Source organism: Rhea americana, unplaced genomic scaffold (assembly GCF_003343005.1).
Source record: "Rhea americana isolate MKP2758 unplaced genomic scaffold, rheAme1 scaffold_455, whole genome shotgun sequence".
In the NCBI taxonomy this organism is placed as follows: Eukaryota; Metazoa; Chordata; class Aves; order Rheiformes; family Rheidae; genus Rhea; species Rhea americana.
The window spans coordinates 245,144-266,239 of record NW_028186596.1 but is presented as its reverse complement, the minus strand read 5'-3'; the positions used below and the strand labels follow the sequence as shown (position 1 = coordinate 266,239).

The 21,096-nt window shown below is 38.9% G+C and overlaps 1 long non-coding RNA gene across 3 annotated transcripts in view; it reads left to right on the top strand.

The window, feature by feature from the left end:
• The window catches only part of LOC146589467 (uncharacterized), a 52,897-nt gene extending 32,436 nt beyond the window's left edge, over positions 1–20,461 (top strand). Inside the window, exons 2-6 of one of the 3 annotated variants that reach the window (XR_014897170.1) lie at positions 10,156–10,224; positions 10,922–10,981; positions 12,095–12,147; positions 13,101–13,171; positions 20,171–20,461. This is a non-coding gene — a long non-coding RNA (uncharacterized LOC146589467). The other 2 variants (XR_014897169.1, XR_014897171.1) reach the window with 2 other exon arrangements.
• The last annotated feature ends 635 nt before the right edge of the window (positions 20,462–21,096 follow it).

The following is a 21,096-nucleotide window of genomic DNA, read 5'->3' as shown; positions in this document are numbered from 1 at the left end:
AAATCTCCCCTCTCTGTGTCTCAAGCTTAGTTTTAGGTTACTCAAGTTAAATAACATTTTATTACTTGGCTTAGAATTTTTTATTAGTAACTTTGAGTACTCACAATGGAGCCATTTTTCACATTACTGCAATCCATAACATTTGGGTTTGTCTCATCTGAGAAAATAATTGTAAACAGGGGTATATAATATGAAGAAAAGCAAGGGGGAAGAGAAAGCAGCATGCATGTTTGGAGTGTCTGAAAATGAATGGATGACSCTTCAAGCATCTGTGCCTTCTAATTGTCGGATTGAGCCTGTGAAAAAGCAGTGGTCCAGAGCAGCCTGTCTCAAATTAATTAGTAAGTAGTCACAGCCTCATTCTAGCTCCTGCCAAACTGGTGTCTGCAGGACTGGATGAAAATGATCTTCATATCTGCATCCTTAGTGTCATTCCAGCAGTAGGATTCAACAGCTGAATGACAGCTAGCAAACCAACAGTCATGGAAAAAAGAGCAGACTTTCCCTGGACTTTGAGCCCTGGACATTGTCATTTCCAGAGACTGTACGGATCAGACTGTGAAAGAACATTACCTATAGCTCCTCACTATAGCACTTCACTCTATGCAAATAAATAAAGGCTAAGTGTCAATCTTATTTCTTTCACCACACTGATTGCTGAGACAAAGAGTCAAATTGCTGAAAATTACCTGAGTTGCCTAATGTCTTTTGATGGCTGTGCTAGTGCGATTGTGCTGGTATAATTAGGACCAGCACTTGCTGAGTCCAATCCAAGCACACAGTTGTGCAAAGAATATCAGGTTTAAATCAATTGTATTTGCTATAATGCAAATCCTATATTTGAAAAGGCTGAGATGTTGCTGGATATGCTGGYGTGGGTAAGTGCACAGCTACCAGCTGCTTCAAATGGACCACTGCATGAAGTTGTGCTGTTTATATAACTCTTGTTTATGAATTTGGAGCACAAGAATAATCATGTTTTTATGTGAAGTCAAACCAGTCAACATCCTGGGCATGCCTATGACTGTGAGAATTCTGCTGATGTGAAGAAATATACTGGTTTTAAAACAAATCACCATGCCTGGCACCAGGCTTTTTGGAATTAGGTAGTAGGAATATTTATGCAACATATATTTCATATACTTTGCAAAAAAAATTACTGTGATGCCSAAGAAAACTGATTCAGATTTACCACTGTATTTTTGACTCAGATTTGGGAATACGCCATAGTTTAGTTCCTCGTAGTATTTGAAGATGATCTCATTCTGTTTATCTTCTCATTTGTTAATTTTTGAGCATTAATTAACACCAGACTCCATTTTTCTTTTCCTTCCATGAGCTCTATCTCACATTCAAAACGAAAGTTATTGTTATATATTTATTGCCTAACTCTAGATAATTACCAATTGAATCTAACAGCCATTGTGATGCATTTTAAACRTGTGGCCTTGGCTATTACCATTTCAAAGGCCTTTACACTTTTTTCTTGATTATATCTGTATTAGCTCTTCTCTCTGCAGAAATGAGGGTGGCAGAATTTTCCAACCCTTCCCCCACCCTATTTTCTGTCATGTGGAATCTTTATTTTTTCTATTTATACCTACATGGAGTTGGACTTCACAGCCCCTTTCAAGTCCCTTTCACCATCCAAGCTATTTGAGATCACCTTTGAGATATACACCTTATATAAATTTTGCCTTGATTTATTTCACTGAGACCAAGCCTTCACCAGGATCCTGTTTCTTGGCCCAGTTCCTGTAAATGTATCAGGTAAATAGGAAACCACTAACCCATCTGGAAAATTAATCATTCATCTTTTTATAACCTGCTTAGACTCCAATAAAGATAGCTGAGCTGTGCTTTCCTTCCAGTTGAAGGCATAGAAAGACATGCTGAGCCCAGATCTCTCTCCAGATAAGATTTTACTTAGAAATCTAAAGAAAACCTTAAGTAAATCCCCTCACTAGTCGATCTAGGAATCTTGAGGCCATATATATTTTATCAAATTCATGTCTCCTTACAACGACATCGTTGTTACCATATTGTGTATGCAGAGTTAAGACTGATTTTAGAACAGTTTCTTTAAGATTGCTGCTTCTAGGTTATGATCTAAACCTCTAAAGCACAGAGCTCTCTTTTTGCTCTGTCCCTAAATTTTTGAAGCACAGTAGTGTGCAGCTGAGCAACAATAGAGAATTTGCACAAAAAAACCAAGAGAGTGAATGTGAGCTGAAAGTCTTACTTCTTCAGTTCCTTTGGTCTCTGTGCTTCTGTGCTACTTTTCACTGTCTTGGCAACATAGATATAATATTTAACAGAAACTTTGAGCTTGTGCTTAATCATACTGCCTCTTCTAGATGAGCAGTGCAACTCAGCTGATTCTGCTGAAGAGCAGATTCTGCTGCCACTTAAATATACATATATATAAAAATAATTGAAATTATGTGGTATTATATATATATATATGTGTATGTAATAAGCACCTTCCGTAACAATTAGCTACAACTCAACTTTAAGTCTTTTTCAGAGCCTTACCATTAAATCATTAACCATTGATTTCAAACTCCTAACCATTCTAAACAAAATTTAACATTTTTAAAAAATCCAGATCTTTGAAAATGAATGGCTAAGAGCTCCACTGAGTTCCTCTACTGCCAGCGAGCCTGTGTTACTTGCTAGCATTTTCCTTCCTGCTGCTGCAGCACAATACCTTAATGTTTATAAATGTACACACACACACCGGTACCTATGATGATGAAATAACGAGCAATAATACTTGTCATTCTGTTATTAAAAATAAACAAGTAAAAAGCTATGCATATGGGATTCAGATGCCACAGAACACAGGTTTGTACCTCATCTCAGCTGACCTCTAGCCTCTATTCCAGAAGGGTACAAGTCTTCAATACAACCTAAGTCATATCTACCCAAGTAAGAGAGATACCAAGAGAGATAACTTGGGAGGGAGACTAGAGTGGCCACGGACACTTATGTTTAAGCTCCCTTGTCACTATGTTTGTCTGGGCTAAGAAAAGTGATTTAGCTTCTAACAGGTTAAAATTTTAAAGGTATTTTGAAGTTACTTAATAATTGCCATACACAAAGAAAACTTATGAAATTGCCCAGTGTAGTGTAACAGATCTGTGAGATCAAGCTTTCATCATCCCATTAGCAGTTTTCTAAGAGCTCTGGAATCAAAATGTTCCCAGTCTGTATCCAGTCCTACCCCACTCCACTCAGTGCGTGCATAAATATTTTTTTGAAGCCATCAGGCTTCCCAAACTTCCCCTGCAGAAAGAGGTGACTGTAAAGAGATAATATTCCCAAACTCAAGGGTGAAAACAGTGGATGCATCTGTTTAGCTTACAACAGGCTTATTTTTACATACAAAGGTGCTTGCAAACTTCATTTCATCACTAGGAAATGACAGGAAGAAAATTATTTAGAAGTTCTTAAAATATTTTTAAAGTAAATACAAGAAGTAAGTAGGAAAATATATAGAATGCAACATCAAGAAAATACTGCAAACAGAAAACTATTAACTATTAAGTTGTGTAGCCTTTTTATCAAAGGACTGATAAAGCAATCATGTGAATGCAATAAATGATCTTTTCCCAGCTAACTAATCAGTCTGTAATGGGTGATGCCAAGTTCTTATCTACACAAGAAAGCAGAATTGTGCCATCAGCTGGGCTGATGAACCAGTGCCAAATATCAGCTAACTGAAGATATGTTTACTGGTAAATGTAATCAACGCTGGCTCATTCTGGTGCTGGTTAGTCCCTGCTCCAAGGAGTTCTAGTCATGGTTAGCTGATCCCATAGAGGTAAGTCTTGCTGCTGTTGCAATTTGCTCAGGTTCAGAAATGTTGCCAAAGAGTGTTTGTCTACTCCTAGACAGGGTCCATGTTGCACAGCTTGCTATGGGTTACATGCACAAGGATGACCACACTGGAACGGCTGAGAAACCCCACGTTGCTTAGTTGCTGTAAAACTGCTCTTTCACCGTAGTATATTGTCCCATACTGCTTCCGTTCCCATATTTGAATGTATCTCAGGATAACAAAAGCTACAGGAAGCAGCTAATAGTCTGCAGAAGGCCTAGGTAAGGAAGACCTTTGGTAATTCAGTACCATGGCTACTAGGTAGAGCCACAATGTCCATAATGACACTGTTTTGACTGCCGAGCTGCTACTAAAGGACAAACAGCCAAAGAATTTGATCCTTAAAATCAAGTGAGGGCAAGATTTTACAGGTTTTCCTCTTAGAGATGAAGTCATATTGGCAAGTTACTATCTCTGGCTGTATCTCTATTTTTTGTGTGTGATCAAAAAATTCAGTCACCAGATTAATCTCTCACACCTTCCATGACCCCAAGGTCTGTTGCACTGCTGCTGTAATTGCCCAATTCTAATTACTCAGGTGCTAGTGATATCCATATGATTGAAAATGCACTTTTCAAGACACTTGGAGTACAGAACAGTCCTGCAGCTAGGGCAGTAGCTTAATTAAGGGATTCAGTTTTGGATTCAGTTTTCAGCTCTGACACAGAATACTCACATGACATTGAGCGAGTCATTGAACCTGGTTCTTCTCTGTAAGATTTAGATAATAAAAAACTCCTTATTCTACTGGAAGGATAAATGCTTTCACTGTTGAGAACTCTTTCAAGATCTTCTGATGAAAGCCAGGTACTACTATTAGGATGCTGATGCTGGTGTCTCTTGTACGTCTTGGTGTCTCTTAGGATACTGATGCTAGCTCTCTTCTAAGATTACTGAAACCTTTCCAGACTTCTGGCTAGTTTCAAACTAATACTTAAAAAAAGAGGGGGGGGGAATCAAAAAACATGCACAGACAAAGTAGTTTGCCTGCACATGAGCCACAGATCCACTTAATTTTCCTCAAGTGGCAAACTCCCAGTTTTTCAAGTCAGGATTTCTGAAACAGCCCTCTGGAATCATCTGTTGCATGTCTTCCCTTATCCCACCAAGCAGGAGAAAAGAGAACAGAAATTCTTCAGCTTATATATTTCTTCAGCTTTTTCTAACACTTTGTGATCCTGTGTGAACTCTCTCTTGACCCCAGCCCATGTGGGGTCATGACCTGCAACTGGAGAACACTTGCCTAAATCTAAGATGTCAGCTGGGCTGCTTCTCCGAGGTGGTTTGACAATTGCCCACTTCTGTGGCTGTAGTGCATTCTTGGAGGGGAAGCTCTGAACTGCCAGTCTTAAGATGTTTCATCGACATCAATGAGTTTGCTCCACGGAGTGCATGGAGGAGCAAGGAGCACTGCATTAAATGAGGCTTCTGCTTAAGCTTTTCAACTAGCTATGATTCCTGAAGCCTCAAGCTATTTTCTTCTTAATTTCATTTTTATCCTGGCATGGCTCCAATGTTAAGATGAGAGAATTTCCAAAGTAATTTTTTTAAAAGAAGTCATTTTTCATTGATTAGACATAACTCTCTATGCGAAAGAGAACTAGATGTCAGAAGAAAACCTGTATAAAAGGAGAGTGTAACATTTAAAAGAGGGTTGCATGTATTTTGCATGCTCTCTGTGAATGGGATCTGCAAAGCTGGAAGCTTCAGCAGAGACAGGTTGAGTAGGGAATAGTAGAGTGTAGCAAATGCCATCAACAACTGGGAAACCGAAGAGTGGAGAAGAGTGGTGGAGAAGGAAAGGGCTTGAGAGAAGGTAGAAGAAGCACGAAATGGAGCAGAAAACTTTGATGAGTATATTAGCATTGCCAAGGGGAAAAGAGACACAGAAAGGAAATCATTGGGAACACATAGCTTCAGGGAGAGGGAAATACGATTTGCTGAAGAACAAGAAAGACACAGGTGATAAAGGGCTGACCCAGCTTTCTTTTTTGGCTGCTCACCAAACTGGTGGGCCCCAGGCCTGCCTACTCTAACCATGTCAAACACATGTATGACAGGTTATATTTTCCTCTAATTCTCAAATTAGGGATTATTGCTGCAGGTAAGAATTTAGTGGGAACTTGATGATGATGTATGTGTCTCAAAAAGACAAAGTTTTGTCAGCACTTATGGAGCAATTCCTTGCCCACAGCAGGCAAGAAATTCTCAGGTCTGCTGGCACCAAGATCAAATGAATGGGAGCAGCTGATTCTTGTGTACATCTTTTGAGGCTTCACAACTCACAGATCCTAAATTGCCTTGGCTTTGCTGATTGGGATTCAAAATCTTCACTCTTTGGTACCAGTGCCATCACGGACAGACCTCTGCCCTCAGCTCCTGTGACTTACATTAGATTTTAGCATTTGCTCTTTCCTTGCCTTTTCAGGCACATTTCCTAGATAGAATCTCCTCTCTGTCACCATTTCCTGAAAATGGACACTTGCAGCCTATGACAGTTTGTCTTAGATTCCCAGACTAATCTGACCCCCCAAGTAACCCCAGGAGCTTGAGCAGGTCTTCTTCCAGAAGTGCAGGTGTGTGGCTACTCTGGCTATTATCCCTCCTTGGTGACACATGGCTGGGGGCCCTGTTGTCAGAAATGGAGACAGCTAGATATGTTCTGTGCTATAACAACTTTTCATAGCTGACTTTCTCGTGTTTACCTAAATGTATAAACTTCCATCCATAGATTTCTCCAAATGACCACTACAATTATTGTTTCTATTTTCATTTTACACAAAATCCCATATTTTCTTGGCTATTCAGGGTCCCAGCATCAGACACGTGATATCTATTCTGAGAGGGGAAATCGTTTTATGGTTTATCTTAAAAAATGGTGAGGTATGATTGTTATTGTTTATTTTGAAAATGAACAGCACTGAAAAAAACTATAATTTGAGGGCAAAGGAGGCACATTTTCCTTGTCATATATTCTTGGTTCTGATATCACCTAACAGGGAAATTAATATGTAGCTAGTTTAATATAATACATCTAGAGAGAAAAGAGATGCCTTTGATTAACAAACTTTTTTGTAACAAGATAAAGATCAAGACCTTAACAAAAGCCATTAAGGTTCAAGACAGTGTAAAAACAGTCTCTGCCTGCTCCATAGTATTAAGCATCATTATTTGATCCCTTTAAAGTCACAGACTGAGTTTCACATCTCCATCGTACAGAGGACACCAACCTGAGAGTGGTCCTAACAGATGCATATCCAGTTTGTCTTTAGTTTTGCCTTTGAAGGTATTTGTATTTTTGGCAGCATTACTATTCTAGGATTCATGTAATCTTCACATGGCAGAAGCCTTGGAAATTTTAGCTGTTTCTCCGGGGAACTCTGAGAAACACTAGGATGGTAATAACTTTAACTTAAAAATAATAAAAAAAGCTCTTTACAATCCTGATCTTTTGCCTATTTCCACCATTCTCTTTGAGACAATATGTGCTTCATTATGCGCCTGCTTTTAAATCCGTGCATCAAAATTGTGTAATATAAAGAAAACTGGAAAAAAATTTGCAGAAAATATAATTTGAAAGAAAAATGAAGTTCAGTCAGCTATCAGGATTACCAGTATTTGTGTATGCATTAAAAAGTTGAAATATTCTATTGTGAAAGAAATGAAAAAAATGAAATCCATATATGTTTACATATTATGACAGTGTCAAATGGAGGGAATTCAGTAAGAAATCTAATACCCTTTGTTAGATCTATATATTCAGTAAATCATGCTTATAGTTAAATATGGATTAGACAAGCCATAATTAATTTGTCAGATTTTGACTGAATGCCAGTATCCTTGTTACATATATGACATTTTAATCAACTTCATCTTTGAAACTGAAGGTCTATTGGAGAAGGAATTTCCATCTGACCTGTTGTAGTTTTTTAATGGTAGGCAAAAAAAAGGAAGAATGAAATGATCTAGAAGCAAATTGCTAAGTTAGGCAAACTGTGGTGAGACATAATGAGATATTCAAAATGGATGTTGAGAGGGAAATAAAAGCATTTCTTACATTGGGTTCCCTCTGATATTTCATGTGATTTTAATATACTATGCAGTAAGTAAACTGCTTAATAAAGTTCTCCTTCTTGCTGAAAAACACATGATATGGATAGTCTGCTCATGATTCATTAAGTCCTTTGAAAAAGTAAGGATTGTTACAAATGTATCAGCTCTGCCTTATTAACCTCTTAGCAATCAGGGAACAGCAATGAGCTGAGAAAGAGCAGAGGTGATTTTGCAAGCACTCTGATTTACAGATCCCTGATACAAGGACAATATCTTTGGAATTTTTATTATAGATGTTGGAATCCTAAGTCTTTAATCACTTTGTTGCTAATTAATACCCTATTTGTTTCTGTCACTGGCTAAATACTAGATGCGCAAAATTCCACATGTGAAAGTACTTAATGTAATCAGGTAATACATTAGTGAGGTGCTGCTCAGCTGTCAGTCTACTGGAATGTCAGAGGATGCCAAGAAAAGCATTGAAAGGACAAACAAACAAACAAAAAAGGATGGTGGGAGTGAGAAGGGTGAGATGGTGTGCAAGATCTCCTTTGGAGTTAGCCAGTAATGGTCTGCCTCTCCAGCTAAAAAATACTTAGGCTCACTCCTTGAAATTGCACTGCCTTCTGCCACTGGTGGAATGTGATTTCACTCTGAAGTAGTTGGCTGCAGAAGTGTACTGTGTGATGCAGGCTGCACAAAGAGCTTCTACAATAGACATGAGAATCAAAACAAAAGCCATCATATTAGAGAAATGTATCTTAAGCAGATGACTCAGACTATTTCTGTGCTAAGCAATAGTTTTCTAGGTTTGATGGTTCTGATTTCTGGGTATAATATTTCTAACAAACAAATAAACATGAAATAAGACCATTTGCAATGAAAAGCTAAGACAGTATCATCATATTCTTATTCAGGTCTCTAGTAACATAATGTCCCCAATTTATTATATTGCTTAAAGAGTTTCAGGACAAATATCATGTTACCAGGTAAAATAGTAACTTCATATGTTAAAATTTATCATAAGTTAACCCCTTTCCTCCTGTTTTACCTATGTTTTTGAAAAGTCACAATAGAAATCTTGAAGCTGGGTGGATGGGTGTACTTTAACTATTTTCCCTGCCTTAAGAGCCATCAATGTCTCATTTTGTTCAGTCTAGCTCAGCACAGGGCTCTAACAAATACTGTTTGGTACCTGTGCAGTTCCCTCTAAAGGTGTGCAATCTTATTATGTGAGTCCTAGCCTGAAGAACAGGCCAGTGCATTTTCTAAAGTTATACAAGAGGGAATTGGCCTATACAGCAAAAATTTCTTAACTCAATTCTGGAACTAGGTAATCACATTATTGCAATAGCATACGTATCCAAGGCCTGAAAAGCTTAGTTTTACTGGCAAGTGGTTACTACAGAAAGTACCTGAAAAGGAAATTTTCCTCTATGTGTGTCTGAATCTATGCATACCTGCACACACATGTCCACATATCATTCCATCGTATACAGAAAACTATTTTTTTCCTGTAGTTTATTATTACTGATCGATTGATAAAAGGACAGAGAAAATCTAAACCAACTTTATAGTGGAATTAACTATTGGGAAAAATATTTAACTGGAATTTCCAAACTCTTAATTATGATCTTTTCATGGAGGGTAAAAACTGTGTAAGGTAAACTCATATGGGATGTAAACTATTTCTGTGGTGGTCCGCCTACTAATACCAAAGCTGGCTTTGACACTAAGTTTTTGTACCATTTGGAGGCTTAAATTCTAATTTTACTATTTTACAAAGCTGTAAAGTGATCACAAAATTAAACATATTAGCTGTCATGATGTGGACAGTAATTGTTATTATGTGCAACTCTATGGCATCTATGTCTTTCACCATATAGTTTATTCATTTTTTAACAACAAAAAAGTGACAAGGTGTGGTCTAAATACTGATGGGCACAATGCTGTACATAGAAATAAGAAAAGGTGGTAAAGAAAGAGAGAGGTGAACAGCTGCTGGCATAAAGAGAGACCCGGGAGGGTAATATGACAGAAAAGGGGGAACAAATGCCCGAAGATCCAAGGAAGAGGAAGAAGGATTAAACCAGCTTCCTGCTGGGGGAAGAAGATGGAAGGCTCTGGTAAAGGCAGATGGAGGAAATAAAGACTGGATGTCTTTCCTTTCCCTTTCAGTTACCCTCACCATCTGTTTCTGATAATTCCTGTTTTTGAAGGAGAGCTGGCACAGTAAGGCATCAGCCCACCAACATAGTCAGCAAAGGCAAGGAAAATGGAGAGAGCAGGTAAGAAGAAAGAGAAGTGAAGAGTTTTTATGTCTGATAATAAACATTTTCATCCTTCCCTATTGCTTGAAAAATGCATCCTAATTTGACATGACTATATTGGTCACCAGGTTCATGCTAGGGTTATATGATCACAATCTGATCACTTTTCTGAAGCGCTACTCAGTGTAGAATTCTTTTATGCGGATAAAGGAAAGCAGCTATTCTTTTCCTGTGATTTTTGGCCTAGGTTGATAGAAGTGTGAGCCAAAAAACAAAAATACTTTTATAATCTTTACCCTTTTTCCCTGCAGTACTTGTGAGTTGTACTATTATTTCTTCATTGTCCTTCAATCAGCTGAAACAGAAATTTGTGTTCATGCTTGTTTAGGTTTAATACTATATGGCTTCGGTTCAAGTTTATTGAAGCATTCTCCAGAAAATGTCTTCAAACTGTCTCTGCCCATACGTGAGTGACTTTAGGCCTTTTTTATACGACTTGTCTCTTCAGGGAGACAATAATTAGGAAATCTCCCCTCATCTCATCTCTCCACCTCTATATCATGTGTATTCTATAGTTGACAAGGTTTAGATTTTCTGTGAAAAATGAGAATGTCTGTGAATTGTGTGCAAAACAACCTGAACTTAAATGACAGTTTTTCTGACAAAGTTAGAGAAGTACTGCCTGCCTGTTAACCATCTACTATTCCTTTTCCAGCTTCCAAACCATCTCTTTGAGAAAGGCAAAAGGCTTCATGAGTCCTTGAAAGGTTAGAGGGTAGGCATTAAACGGTTTTATTCCTGTATAGAGCAATCCTTTCACGATATTTTAATTAGATCTGTTGTGTTAGCTTAACGTGGACTCCTCTGTGTTACTGAGTTACTCAGAARGTCTTTGCCAGACCTCTGCTTCTATGAGTTTGAGGCAGTATTATAGAAGGAAGAGGGTAACACAGATTGTCACAAATGTGACTTTTGTCAGATACCTTTAAATGACTGCACGTAGCAGTGCAGCCACCATTGAAGAATTGCACGTTGGGATATAATAGCTCCTGGCTCTGCATTTGATGGGAGACTTTAAACGTACATGAAGATTCATGAAATAGCCTTGGTGGGTCACTCTGTGACCTGCTTCCTCGTGAATGGAATTGCAATAGCAAGAGAGGTATAGGCTTCTGGATAATGATAAATTTAAGCAATCACTGTTCTTCAGTTTGGGAAAACCATAAACAACAACAACAACAAGAAGAGTCTTCAGAATCATGATTTTTGCCAAAGTCTAATTTCACTGACTGTAGTCAACAATGCAATGCAAACTGCACTTCATATGGTTTGGCTGGCTATAGTTTGCACTTCAGCCAAAACAGGTGTGAAAAACCATTCCCTAGGAAGTCCCATCTCCACCGATCACAGGAGGAATCTGAAATGATAACTGTTGGTTGTGCTTTGGGCCCTACTCACATATGTGACTGGTCACAGAAAACTTGCTGTTTGGTGGCAAATCTTCTCTCTCTGTCTTTCCTGAAAGCAAACCACTTTTCTGTACATGTCCATACAAAGAGCAGAATCAGTTCATATGAATTTTACACATAGAGTGTAAAAAAAAAAAATTCTCATAAGGAGTTACTGCTATTTGAGTGTCGCTATAGTAAAAAAGTGGGTGTATAGTACTCATGAAGCCATCATGCAGCTTCATTTTGCTTGTGTTTGTTTTTTTCTTTGTTGTCCATTTTTTTTTATACATATACTTGCGTTGTGTTTAACACTTGCTGCACAGATTTTAACTGATTTTCACTGAGTGCTTGCTTGGTGGGGTTTTTCTGTATTTTAAAAACATAAACTGTTGTCTTCTGTCAACAGTATTAATATCTATACTTCATTTCCTTTCTAGGAAAATAGAGGAAAATATATGCACTGTGTGGAGGGCCCCTCTGCAGCCTAGAGGTAAATATGTCTAAAAAGTGCTAGTTTATATCTATGTGCTGGGCAGATGGTTTGCTCATAAACTACAAGTCCAGTGCATGTGGCTTATACTGGACTTTGTGCAATGTGCAATTTTGTACAACTCAGCTGTACAACACATGCACAATAAACCAAACACTTCCAGAAAATACTGGACTTTCTCCATGGATTCCGGGCAGGAAGGATAAGGCCTGGAAAACTGGAACCCATGATAGTACTAATGTCATCTTTCAAGAGTGTTTTTTGAAGATAAATTGAAAAAAAATTTTTATGGAGCAGTCCAACACTAGGTTGATACATTATTAAAAAAAAAAATCTCATGAGGAAGTGAATAATTTTTTATTTAGTGATGGTTTTGGATGATATGCAGTAAACAAGTAAATAAAGACACTGAGTAGTTTGTATAATAAGAATTGTAAATAGATTTCCCTGCACTGAATAAGGAAAGATTCCTCGGGGGAGGGGGAAAGGAAGAGTATATGATCATGTAATTAAAGACTCTGTCATAATTAATACTCACAAGAAAGCTGAATTAAGGGTGTGGTCAACATTATCTCTAGTATTTCCTCACTTTCAAATGTTTGCTTTATGACCTTAAGCCTTTCAGGGTTTGTTTCTGTTTCTTAGTGTTTAAAACTAAATATATTAAAGTAGTGATCCAGTGATCTTACACTGTTAAGGTAGAAAAGGTGATTGGGATTAATGTACTACGTAGATCTGAAAACATTTTGGATATTTGGTAATTTCAGGGAGACTTACAATACATTTATAAATGCATGTACTGCAAGATGACCGAAATTTTTTAACCTTTAAGAGTTAAACCAGCATCTAACCTAAAGCCTTAAGTAAGAATTTGGTTAAATCTTCTGGAATATTTTAGTTTCTGGAGTCTAAAATGTCTGATTTTTTATGATGCCTGTTGTTTTAATGTGTAGTCTGGGACAAGATTAGAAGAGGAAGTCATGCTCTCTCTGAAGCCAAGAATGGCCACTTAGCATCCAAATATGTAAGTAAGGAGCTTTTCATGCCTTTTTAATAAGTTGTAGTCATTAGAAAATTGCCAGTCTCATACTCTCAAATGATTCAAAGTTTTTAAACTTGGCTGGACTGGCCCAATTCCATCCAGAGCAGATGCTTTTTTGTCTCGTTTCATTCTTCCCCTTTTGTCAGGGGTTTCAGCTGCAAGGAGAATAAAATGCTAGATGCAAATAAAAGGCAGGACACTGAAAACATCTTCTGTGCCAAAATCAGACATACAGATCTCCCTCCTCTGCCTGTTCCTAACTTGCGAGTATCCCCCACTCCTTTAGGGAAAACCAAGATAAAAAAATAGATTCTGTATAAATACCTTTAGTGTCAAAGTTAGGATTCACCTACATGGACCATGAGGGGGGAAAAAATGAATTTGAAAGTGGATTAAAATGTATTAAAGCTAAACTGCATTATGATCCCATACAGATGCTGCCACTTAAAATTAAATTGGCTTTAATTTAATCAAAATTAATTGATCTCCAAATTAAATTGGGGCAAACCGAGTGAAACCATTTTGGCTGTGAGTAAGAATATTTATAAATCAGAACCTAAATTTTAAATCAATTTATTCATTGAAAAAAACTAAATACTTGATTAATTGCAGAATAATTACAAATGAGCTTTCTAATTAGGTTGCTAACATGGCATTAAGCTGGCACTTTAAGTTTTAAACTGGATTGGTTATATAGCATAATTTGTTGAACCAGAACTTTGCCATGTAGATGCCCACAAACCTTTAAAATTCTGTAATTGTACCCAGTATTTTAAATCCTTCTGCATATAGAACCTTTTGAGTCCCTCATATTATTTTGTTTTGCCTCTGATTTTAAATGTACAGTGGGAATAGGGGGAATCAGAGTTTTCTCTCTATTTCTGGAGCATATATGCTCCAGCAGGTTATGCAGCTGTCTCTGAGCTTAACAGCTCCTTTCAGGTGCATTTTTTGCTTCCCATGGGAGTCTCACAAACAAATGAAATGTTGCAGCAGCACAAAAGATTGTGAAGACTTATGATAATTACAAGAATTGATTCACTCATCATCTTATCTTTTTCTCCCGCATTTGTATGTGTGTTCACACTGAGAAATTTAGCAAAGCTTTAAATTAATGGACCTTCCAAGACTTTTTGTCATCCTCTCACGGTGTTCTAGATGGATGAATGGAAGTAATTATCATGTATCTTTTTTTTTTTTTTTTAATTTACTTCTGCAAATTTCTTCCTTGCCTCAACCAAAAGGGTAGCTAAGTCAGGAACTATCATATCTGGGTCATTTCAAGGACAATTGTAAGACCTGAGTCTAAAAATATATGCTCTGACACCACGAAAGGCAATGGGTTTTCATATGCATATTGGAAGGGAAACTACATTTTCACTTCTGATATTTTCCAGATATTCAGATAAATATTTTAAGAAGCATATGAAAAAAAACCACAAAGCTATTATTGAGATTAATGCAGAAAGCAGCAAATGCTATCGGTGCAGCATCACATGTGCTAGGGCCTAAAGTGTGGATACTTCAAAGCAGGCACTTAGCTCCAGAGAAGTCTGCAGAAGACTGCAGATACTGCCTTCTAGACAACCTTTCACTATGTCTGATAGATCCTAAAGAGTTAATCTGAGTTTTTTTCAGGCCTACATCAAATTCACTTTTTGTTCAGCAGACTACATCGTACATTGTAAGGTCTGAGCTGGGCTATTGCTGCCTGTGTTATGTGCCATACCTCTTCAGCTGTAATACCTTTTCAGAGCTTTTGCTTCTACCCTGGAAAAGGGCTTGTCCCTCCATATTTGCAGCATGAAAGCAATCTACATAGAGGCAGGAGAGTTATCGAGCCCTCGATGTGCAGGTACTAACTGAAAAGCAAAATAACTTCCAACTCAATGAAAACTAGTCAGATATAATACGTACAGTCCAAAGAAATATGCACAAAATTCCCCAAACATGAACATACAGAGAAATGGAATGATAATTTGGCTCACAGTGCATGTAGGCACTTCTTTCTTTTATACATCAAACAGATGAATTACCACCATATCACTGTTTTATGGGTCTAGGTATCCTATTCAAAGGACAAATAGACCCTCACAGATTAGCTAGAACTACCAAAGATTTGGTTAACTGGAAAACTACACATGTGTAATCAAAAAAATGTACTCTTCTGATACTTGGAACTTCTGGCAAAAACATAGCTTACCTTTTAGATCTTACAGGAACTTATCTTTTTTTTCTTGAACAACAGTTTTTCAAGGAAATTAATCTGATAACATTGGGTTTATTCAAAGAAGTTCTAGAGAGTCTGCCTTTTAGATTGAAGAGCAAATGCTTAAGTGAATATGTATTAAGATGGCTGTTCATTCTGCAGCCCTTCTATCACAGAATCGTTGAGGTTGGAAGGGACCTCTGGAGATCGTTTAGTCCAACCTCCCCTGCTCAAGAAGGGTCACCTAGAGCATGTCAGACAGGATTGCATCCAGATGGATTTTGAGTATCTCCAGAGAAGGAGACTCCACAGCCTCTCTGGGCAACCTCCTCCAGTGCTCTGTCACTCTCACAGTGGAGAAATCCCTCCACATATTCAGGCAGAACTTCCTGTGTTTCAGTTTGTGCCCATGGCCTCTTGTCTTGCCACATGGCACTACTGAAAAGAGTTTAGCCCCGTCCACTTGACTCCCTCCCTTCAGATACTTATAGACAAAGATAAGATTTCCCCCTCAGTCTTCTCTTCTCTAGGCTAAACAGGCCCAGCTCTCGCAGCCGTTCCTCAGAGGGTAGATGCTTGGCAGATGCTTCACTCCTCTGATCATCTTCGTAGCCCTACACTGGACTCGCTCCAGTAGCTCCATGTCTCTCTTGTACTGGGGAGCCCAGAACTGGATGCAGTACTCGAGATGAGGCCTCACAGGGCTGAGTAGAGCAACAGGATCACCTCCCTCGACCTGCTGGCAGCACTCTTCCTAATGCACCCCAGGATACCATTGGCCTTCCTGACCACAAGGGCACATTGCTGGCTCATGGTCAACTTGTCATCCACCAGCACTCCCAGATCCTTCTCTGCAGTACTGCTTTCCAGCAGGTCAKCCCCCCAGCTTGTACTGGTGCATAGGGTTATTTTTCCCTAGGTGCAGGACCCTGCACTTGCCCTTGTTGAACCTCAGAAGGTTCCTCTCTGCACAGCTCTCCAGGCTGTGCAGGTCTCTCTGAATGGCAGCACAGCCCTCAGGTGTGTCAGCCACTCCTCCCACCTTGGTATCATCAGCAAACCTGCTGAGAAGGCACTCTGTCCCTCCATCCGCATCACTGATGAAAAAGTTGAACAGAATGGGAGCCATTACTGAGCCCTGGGGGACTGCACTAGGTACACGCCTCCAACTAGACTCTGCACCTCTGATGACAACCCTCTGAGCTCTGCCATTCAGCTACTTCTCAATCCACCTCACTGTCCACTCATCTAACCCACACTTCCTGAGCTTATCTAGGAGGATGTTATGGGAGACAGTGCTGAAAGCCTTGCTGAAGTCAAGATAGACAACATCCATGGCTCTCCCCTCATCTACTCAGCCAGTCATTCCATCATAGAAGGCTACCAGGTTGGTTAAGCATGATTTTCCCTTGGTGAATCCATGCTGACTACTCCTAATCACCTTCTTTTCCTCCATGTGCTTGGAGATGACATCCAGGAGGAGCTGTTCCATCAGCTTTCCAGGGATGGAGGTGAGACTGATTGGCTTGTAGTTTCCTGGATTCTCCTCCTTGCCATTTTCAAAGAGCAAGAAGGAGGACCCAGGATAGATACATCAACTACAAGCCAGACAGCCTCACCTCCATCCCTGGAAGGTGATGGATGATTTTACCCCAAACCTGAGAAGGGTATCTCAGCACTGCATTTTACTTAACTGTCTTTCCTGGCTTCTCATGAGTCATTAAATACCTATTTAAACACTGCAGTAATCATTAAAACTCTCTAAGCTCCAGTTACATTATAATGTGTGATAACCCACATAATCAAACCTGGGTGGGCCATAATGCTAATCTGCTTAGTTTCTGTCATGTTTTGAGTCTTCTTGCAAACCCAGTCCATAAGCCTTGCCACCCCATCTCTGCTGCTGTGGGGAGCCTTCAGTCTATACCCTTCAAATCAGGCAATATTTTGTGGTCTTGGTGCAACCCTAGCCCGGACAGCTGACATAAATCCCTACTGTATAGTGCAGACCCAGATGCCTGGCTTCAGCTGCAGACTCTCCCAGTCAGGTAGATTATCTGACATAGGTTACTCATTTTTTATAATGATCATCCCTATCATCTAAACCATTCTGGCATGCAGCTTTCCCAAAGGGGGGAAAAAAAGGAAGAATTAAACATTTCATTTTAAAAACAGTATTTTTGGAGTCTTAAAACTATTCAGTAGCCCTATTTCTTTCTGTTAAACTTATCAACTGCCACTTTTCTATCTTGCTGTGTGCAAGGTGTATGGTATGTCCTAAATTCAGATCTGACCTGTGATAAGGCCCAACTACTTTTCCTTGTTCTACATACTATCCAATTCCTGTCTTATTAAATATGGGGAGAGCTCAGTTGGGTCATAATTGTGTCAGAGAACACTTCTGAAGATGTTGTGCCCGGTGTGCAAGCATAGTTCCCACTTAGGCAGCTGGGCTGTGTTTTTTAGGCAATTCCCCACCACCATCACCATCATTTTTATCCCTTATAATATGAACTTTGATTTTTTATTTCAAATTACCTTAGAATACAATACTGTGGTCACACTCACTGATGTCTCGGCGCTACGGCAAGCCTCACTAGAGAGGTGCAGAAGTAGTAGAGGTAAAGTTTGCCTGGAAGGAAGTTAATATGAAGCTACCAAGAAGACTCTTGGCTCATCAGTCATGCACAGTGTAGGGGACAAGGAGGAGGTTGAAGCAGGACTCCAGGGAACAGCGATAAGCTTAAATCAATGTCTCAGGGTAGTGAGTGATGAGACAAGGATGGATGTCAAGCAGGAAGAAAAAGTGGTGGAGTGAACAGTGGCAGCAGGAGTGAGCAGAGTGGCAGTACAAGAAAACATCCAGGCTAAAATCACAGGAAAGACCTGAGGTTAAATGCAGTTCCAGGATGAATGGGGCTAACACTTTCTCTCCATGGGCTGATCTAAGCCCACATGGCTGCATCGTATCACACTGGCCTTGCACACCAACAGCCAGACCTCTTGGTGGGAGCACTCAGGGCCCCAGCTTTTTGTACCAGGGCAGCAAAGCAAGAGTCTTGCTTGCTAAAATCAGTGTGATGATACAATACTAATACTGACTTTTTGCTGTGTGCTTCAGAGTTGATAAGGTGGAGTTCAGAAAGCCTCACATTTAGAAAGAAAACAGTCTACACAAACGATGAAGCCTTTCCTACTGGAACTAGAGCAAAAAAAATCAAGCATTTAAATATAAGCTCATTGATTCATTTTTAAGCACAATTTCAACTTTTGCTAATATAAAGAGACACTACTGGAACTGCTTCTAAGAATGTATTTTTAATGTCTATTAGACATTAAGAGACCACAGCTTTGCTAACAGTCCATTGATCCATACTAGCCGGGTTTTGGACTCTGTTGCTCAAAAACAGGTACTACTAGAAAATACACAGGAAGAATCATTAAGTTTTACAAGGAAGGCAATCTGTGTAACATCCATAGACCCATTCTTTGCTATTTCTGGAGACAAACCCCTCTGACGAACAAAATCTATAATTCTTTTACTTATTGATGACTCACAAACCTGCTGAAAAAGATTTTGCCACCATCACCATAATCTAAATGGAGATCAGCAGCCCAGACAACCCCACTTTGCAATAACCACTTCCTCCCCGGTCCCAGTGATCATTGATAAATATGAAATGGTGGGTGTTTAACATCCTGTCCCATTTTGTACTGGATCTTTTACAGTGACTTCTTATTTTCAGATTCAAGGAAAATATGGGCACCATATGGCAGAACAACCCATACAGACATGAAATTGTTGGAGAACCAGCCTAGAAATCATAGTTCAAGGACTTTACATAAGGCATTAGTCTATAAATCCTGTATCCTTGACAGGTCTGTTTGTTTGTCTCATTTTGCCAGTACTGTGCTATTATTACATATTTAAGACAGCTTCTTGTGAGTTGCTTATGAATCATATCTACACACACCTTCTTTGGTATTCCTGCCAGGTCCCAATACATTATTTACTAAAGTAAAATTGATCTTTTTCTTTAGATGCATGTTTTCCTCTTAACTCTACACTGCAGCAAGGGAAAGAGGCAGAAGCAGTCTCCCATTTAAAGCCAAGTAAAATGAATTGAAGTTGGAACCACACACTATTATTTCCTAAAATCCAACAACTTTCCACAAAGAGGCTTTTTCCTCAAGCTACTTTTTATGGATATTGTTTTCCTAGTAAAAGAGACAGTTTGGGAATATCTGGAGTTTTACCGGAGAAATGTTTTGATGTGTTCAGGAATATATCATAGAATCAGTGTAATGAACTAATACTAATACTGACTTTTTGCTGTGTGTTTCAGCATCCTTCTCAGGTTATATTTACTCATCTTCATCTTCCTCCTGTTTTCCAGTGGGAAATAGGTTTAGTTCCTACAGGTCTGTTATTATCATAAAACCAATACATGTGTGCTGGTCAGAAAATTAGTGCAGTGGTGACTCTCTGGCACTAGGCAAGATAAATTTTAGATACAGGTATTCTGCTCCTTGAGCAGAACCCTCAACTTTCTCCTGCAAGGAAGTTAAGGACAAAAGGCTAACAATTACGTTTTTTCCAAAAATCAGACATTTCCTTGCATTTCTTAGATGCTGTGATGCTGACTTTATGTTCCTCAGTCTATTCTTTAGGGGACTTTTCTCCCATAGAAAAAAGCAAATTTTGCCTAGGAATTGATTCCTCCTTGGATGTGGGAAATGATTAAGATACACAGTTTACCCATAATTTGCAGAATCTTATACCTTGGCCTCTCATCAGCAAGATCTGCAAGACTGCTTACCCTCATGGGAGAGCTTGGTCATGTCAAAATCTCAAATGCTTTCCTTCGGTCTTCTCCAGATGTGAACTTGGCAACTTCAAAATGAATGACAATAAGAGGCCCTCATAGAAGTCTGTTTGTGTTTATACCCACCTAAACCCACACAAGGATCAAGCAAAGTTATTTTCTGATATGTAGTTGGCATATGTTTGCACATTCAATTCATGTCCATGCAGATGAAAATAAAGTTCTTTCGTGGTGTAACAGTTTGTACAGATCAAAATAGATCATGGTTTTGTTGGTTTGCTTCTTCTGAGGTGATTTCAAATACAGTGGACAATTGAAAGAGGAAAATCCAGTGACTGCACCCATGGGGTGGATAGCAGCATTCTGCCACTTTGGCAGTTTACAATTATTTAGTAGTGTTTACGATGATAAGAAAGCAATTTGGTGAAAGTGAGGTAAAACAGCTAATACAGAGCAAGATAAAACTGCTGCTAATTCCACCATCAGGAAACTGACCACTGAAAAATGGTCCTGATTATGTCACTTTGAGCCAATCCAGGTTGTGATTTTACTAAATCTGCTCCTTGTTTAAATTTCAGTGCTAAAAAGACCATTTGTCAGACTGTCACTCAAACAAACTTTGTGCAACAGATACAAATCAACCATAGTACATCGCAGCAAGTCACAGGGACCCTGGCCAATAAAGTTTTTCTTACACATTTGTATTTCATCAGCCTTTCCAAAAGATAAAGATGTTGGTGGGAAACAAAACCCAGTAGTCTGATGGTATTTATCAGCTGGTTAGAGCCAGAATTGTATGAGAAGTCAAACTAAAAGTGAGTAAAGACAACAAACAGAATGACAGATGTACTGGCACCTATTTGCATGTTATT